Source organism: Mustela nivalis (genome assembly GCF_964662115.1).
Source record: "Mustela nivalis genome assembly, chromosome: 5".
NCBI classification, from domain to species: Eukaryota; Metazoa; Chordata; class Mammalia; order Carnivora; family Mustelidae; genus Mustela; species Mustela nivalis.
In genome coordinates, this window is record NC_139024.1 from 155,740,105 (window position 1) to 155,745,880 (window position 5,776).

General features: G+C 47.0%; 1 long non-coding RNA gene across 4 annotated transcripts; it reads left to right on the plus strand.

Moving 5' to 3' along the window:
* The first annotated feature begins 71 nt into the window (after positions 1-71).
* LOC309865319 lies at positions 72-5,542 on the plus strand. 4 transcript variants are annotated; one of them, XR_014312024.1, is made up of 4 exons: positions 72-1,336; positions 2,750-2,889; positions 4,261-4,406; positions 4,499-5,542. It is a non-coding gene; the product is annotated as an uncharacterized lncRNA (long non-coding RNA). The 4 variants fall into 4 exon arrangements; XR_014312027.1 differs by having other exon boundaries at positions 72-1,308; positions 2,793-2,889; XR_014312025.1 differs by lacking the exon at positions 4,261-4,406.
* Positions 5,543-5,776: the final 234 nt, after the last annotated feature.

Genomic DNA, 5,776 nt, shown 5'->3' on the forward strand with positions numbered 1-5,776 from the left:
CCTGCTTCGCAGGCTGGGGCGCCCCGCCCCCGGCCTCTGGGCCAATGGAGGCTGAGCCCCTGTGACGGGGTGGGGCCCTGGGGCGCCTGCGCTCCTGGCCTACGGCGTTGCGGGGGCGGGGCGGAGCGGGCGGGGGACGGGGGAGTCTGCGGGGTCCTGGGCTGAGGGTTGGACTCCACTGGCGCTTGGTCTGAGAAGAAACGACGTTGTTTAGATGACAGGGTCTGACTCTGCTCTTTCCTCAAAACCGTTAAAGGAGGACTAGAGTCAGAAGTCGCGGCACGAAGACGAGTGCCGACCCTGAGAGAAACACCCCGAAGGATCCGGGGGAAGTGGAGGATCCCGAAGCGCAGCGGAAGCGCTCGGTCACGATGTGGCCCGCGAGACGGATGGGATGCTTTACCCGGGGTGGTGGTGGCCGAGTGTAGACGGAGGCAGCTGCCGCGGAGGCTACGACTGCTGTGACACCGCGAGGGTCCCCAGTCCCGATTTCGGGCGGGAGTCCACGAAGAGTAATCACTGTTTGGGTTGGAGCAGAAATGGGATTCCCTTCAGAGTCAAGTATCTGTGGAGATCTGTTTAACCTGCTCGGTTGTTCAGTGAACAAAAGTTTTTAAAAAGCCCTCAGACAGCGAAGAGGAAGGATGAATACTAAGAAAGTAAAGGACCAAAGCCTCGGAAACGCAGCCAGGGACTTCGATTGTGAGCCAAGTACTGGGGATGGGAGCCGGGAGACCTGATCTGGGTTTCACCAGTCACGCCTTCAGGGTTAACCAATCATGTTTCTAATTATGGAATTCTCCAGGGGAGCTGCAGTTTATTTTCGGTTCATATATTTTTAAGAGATTTTCATGTATTTAGCGTGCAAGAAGGAAAACGGGCAGAGAGAGACAGTCTCCAGCGTCTCGCACTGAGAGGGAGCCCAACATGGGGAGGGGGGGTAGAGGGTGTTTGATCTAAGGACCCTGAGATCATGACCTGAGAGGAAATCAGTAGTGGGTCTCTTAACGTTCTGAGCCACCCAGGCGCCCCACAGTTTCATATTTGTTTTTAATGAAAGCGAAATAGAGCCAAAGCACTCTATTCAGAGTCTTCTTAATATTTGAAATCATAATTTTTAAATTGTGTATCTGGTATGTTCCAGACCCTGTTCTAAACACTTTATGTATGTTATCTCATTATCTTGTAAGACAAATTCTGATATGTATTATGTTTAAGGAGGGAACTGGTGTATACAGAGATTAAATGACTTGCCCAAGATGAAGCTCAAAGATGAACAGTCTGATACAGAACCTGTGCTTGCAACCAGTATCCTTGTATGGCTACCTCAGTAATGGTGAGTGTATTATGGGACAGTACTGGGGTAAGAGTCAAGCATATGGTTCTGATCCCTGTGATGAAGTTCTAGAACCTAGGTGAGGTTCGGTGGGCTGAGCTCCGGAGCCGATGACCAAGAAAGAATTCTTGAGACCTCTTTGGTGCAAAATGGTGGTTTATTAAAGCACGGAGACAGGACCCGTGGGCAGGAAGAGCTGCTGCCCCAGGTTGTGAGGGATGGCAGGTTATGTACCCTGCTGTTGGGGGAAGGTGAGGGGAAGGGAGGTTTCAATGGAGTTTTCACATGCTAAAGAGGGCCTACAAGGTGCCAGGATGTCCGAGGCCTACCGGAGGCCTTGCCCTGCGGCTTGATCAATGTTGTCTTTTGACCAACCATTAACATTAAGATAGTTGGGAGACTTTTTGGTGGGATGTCACTATCCTGCTATCAATCGTCTTTGTTAGTGAGATTTAGGACATTTGTAAGCCAAGAGAGACTCCTGTCTAGCAAGATTGTGAACTCTTGCAAGTTACGATTTGCTTATTGTTCATGGCAGTCAGGGCTGCCTGAGGGATGCTACACGTAGGACTGAGGGGGAGCGGATGGAGAGTAGGGTGAGGGGGGTGCAAGGAGCCAGCTTTTGCTTTGTCTTCAGTCAGCCTCGTGCTCCCTCATCACCTGCACAGCATGTAGGAAGGTCTCAGTAGGTGGTGAAATCTTCAGCCCTTTCTTTCAAGAGACATTGCCCAGACAGAATGCTCATTTTATTTATTGCTTCATTCACTCAACAAATATTTATGGAGCACTGCCAGTTCGTGAGAATCCATATTGGATATTAGGAATTTAAAGACAGGTAAGACTCAGACTCATTCCTCTAATGGCTCACACCCTAGCATGGAGACAGCAGGTGCCATGAGTGGTATCATAGAGGTAGAAGTTACATATTATAGTCTGGGAGCATAGAGAAGGAGTGCATAACTAAGAATTCATTTGAGAAAAGTTCAGAAAACACTCTGGAGGTGATGGAATTTGAGATGAAGCTTAAAAGACTAGATGCAATGAATTGAAGATGGGACTGGAATGGAAGATGGGAAAAAGATTCTTGGATGTGATTTCAATTAATGGACCTTGTAGGAAATGGAAGCCATTCATAAGATAGCTAAATTATCTCCAGACTTAAAATTCTTTTGAAAGTTTTTATTTTTATTATGTATTTATTCAGAAGATGAGTTTATTTTAAAATATAGAGAGAAACAAAACAGGAAACATGGAGACAAGGATAAAGAATAAGAAGGAGCTGCCAGAAAATTATGAGGAAAATGAACAAACAAAAATAGGCCAGGACAACCAAGGGAGGAGAGTTTCAAGTAAAAGGTTGATGATAGCAGTGTCATATATTATAGAGGTCAGTTGGGAATTTCTATGTTCTAGGCATGTTATAAGCTCCTTATATGTACTAACTCAATCATCCAAGAACCCTTTGCTGTTTAATCCTCTCAACAACCCCATCTTACGGATGAGGGAAATGAAGTAGAAGGAAGTGAAGTGTTTTGTGCAAGATCACGCTGCTGGTAAGTGGCAGAATGGGGATTTAACCCCTGGAAGTCTGATTTTCTGAGTCTGTGCTTGTTACCACCACCTTATACTCCCTTTCTGAAGAGGATTTGTGGAGTTTAGGAATCAAGTTTTTCATCTTTAATAGGGACAGTTTCTGTGGAGTGTGGTAGAAAGGGAAGGAGAGGACACAAGCTGTATCGTATTGATGAAGTCCCAGAACCTAAGTCAGGTTCGGTGGGGTGAGGTTCGGAGCTGACGACTAAAGAAAGAATTCTTAAGACATCTTTGGTGCAAAATGGTGGTTTATTAAAGCACGGGGACAGGACCCGTGGGCAGACGGAGATGCTGCTGCCCAGGGCCTGTGAGGAGTGGCTGGTTATATACACAGGAGTTGGGTAGGTGAGGACAAAGGGGTGTTCAGAAGGGCTATTGGGGTAAAGAAGACTGTCAGGATATGGAAGGCCTGGTTACTGTCAAGCCAAGGCCACTTTCCCTCTAATGAGGCACTAACATAAAGACAATTGGGAGTCTCCTGGTGGAATGTTACATTCCTGCTATCAAACGTCCTTGTTAGTGAGATTTAGGTCTTAAAAGAAATTTAACTTTTTTTACTTTTCCTTCTACCTCCATCTCCTTCGGTTTTTTATGGAGGGGAGGGTGACGTTAGGGCTTGAGGAACTGAGTTATATATCTTTGGAAATTGGGCTATTGATAAGGCAACTTCTTTGTTGTAAATCTCAAGGACATTTGTAAACCAAGAGAGACTCCTGCCTTGCAGGACTGTGATCTCTGCAAGATAACCATTTGCTCTTCTTTTAGGGCAGTCAGGGGTGCCTGTGAAATGTCACACATATTACCAAGGGGAGTGGGTGGAGAGGGGGTGCAAGGCACCAGCCCCTGCTCCATCCTCAGCCAGCCTCCTGCTCCCTCATCAGTATCTTTCCAGAATCTTGGCTATAAGAATGAACGATGGAAGGTCCTCTCTACTGTAGAACATATTCTAGAGAGAATAGGGCCTACAGCTTCAGGGTGAAAGAGAGTTGAATATGTTGCTAAAGGAAAAATACCAATAGAGAGGTTGAAGATTCAGGAAAGGGTTATCTGAGGCCACTCAGGAGATAGGGGAGGCTACGCTTTCAGATACTAAGGGGAATTGATTCTTTAACCAGAGAAGGAGTCTGAGATCAGAGGAATGAAAATACATCTGCATTGCTTGGGTCTTGTTCAGAAACCCTTTTAAGATTTGGAGGAAGGAATTTCAACTAGCCACAGGGACCATATTCATCAGGCTTCCAATTTGTTCTATTAATTAGTCACTCGCCAAAATCCTGATTCAGCGGGGTTATATTCTCACAAATGTATTTTCTCTTTGATCTACTCCAAAGGTAACAACCAACAGTATATTTTAAAAAATCACGGAGTTGATGGGCCAACAGTTCCAAGAGTACAGCATTGCTGTTCTTCATCTCTTGATTTCCTAGAGCAGCTCAGATCTCACTGAAATACACCCAAGCAAGAGGAAAATGAACAAGTGTGTCAAATTTGAGGATCTCATTTTATCTTTTTGTTGTTGTTAAGCCACAGTCATTGCTTCACTGTTCAAAATATTTATTTTCCTAACAGGTCACACAGAAGTTGGGAAGAGAAAGACAGCTGTCAATTAGCCTACATCCAAATCTGGGCTGAGGAGGAACAAAGAGCTGCCTGAAGAAATGAGTATCTGGAACAAACCACAGAGGTCAAGATGGCCACTGGCCAATGGAACCAGCTGCCTGGGTCCACATTCACAAGCCCCCTCCATGGGCACCACTGAGGTGCAGCGAGGACAGCAGAGCTGCTGGGCGCAGTCATTACAACTTCAGGAAAGGGGAAGGAGCTCACTCTTCAGACATGGTCCTCATGCTTCTGTGCTCCTTTGTGGCCTTCTCCCAGTTCGTGTGGTTGAATCCCTCAGCGACCACACTCCACACAGTGTCCTCCTCCAGGCGGTGTGGGGCGATTTCAGGGCCTCCAGGGTGGGAGCAGGGCATGTAAGAGCTTTGAAGGACACCACTCTTAACAGAAGTGTGATGAGAGAAAAACTCTCTGAAGACCTCATACACATGGGAAGCCATTTTATTTTTTTAAAAGATTTTATTTACTTATTTGACAGAGAGAGAGATCACAAGTAGGCAGAGAGGCAGGCAGAGAGATCGGGGGAAGTAGGCTCCCTGCTGAGTAGAGATCCCGACATGGGGCTCGACATGGGGCTCGATCCCAGGACCCTGAAATCATGAACTGAGCTGAAAGCAGAGGCTTAACCCACTGAACCACCCAGGCGCCCCGGGAAGCTGTTTTAAATTTCTTCCTAAGGTAGCATGACTGGGCAGAAACTTTGTTCAAACCAAGAGCCTAATGTGTGCCCCCCTCCACACATACATTGTACATCTGCTCTGTAAATGAGTAGCCGAAGGGAAAACCAGCTTGTCCTTGAGGTACCCATGGATGCTCCTACTCCTGGCATTCCTTTGCATTTAAACTGATTCCTCCCTGTATGCCAATCTAGAATCTTTGAGCTCTTGACCTGTAAAACCTATTCGTTCTCTAGGACATTTTCTTCCCTGTGACAAGTATATCCCTGGCAGGCAGCCTAAGCTGGGCTCAAATAAAACTTTCTCTTAGGGATTCTGACAGGTCTGTTCATTTGGCTGGACAGTGGTGCTGGGCTCGGTGCGCACTGAATGTGTGTGTGCTGATGGCTCCCTTCAGGCTTGGGAGGCCTGGGCAAGGAAGTGTCTGTTCTGCTTCCTGCAGACACTACAGTTGCAACCAGAGAGGAGCAACGTGGTAGATGCCTCCCGCTTGGCTCACTGGGTACTGGTTTCCCATGGTGTCTAGCAGCAGCTTGGTGGCACACTGACT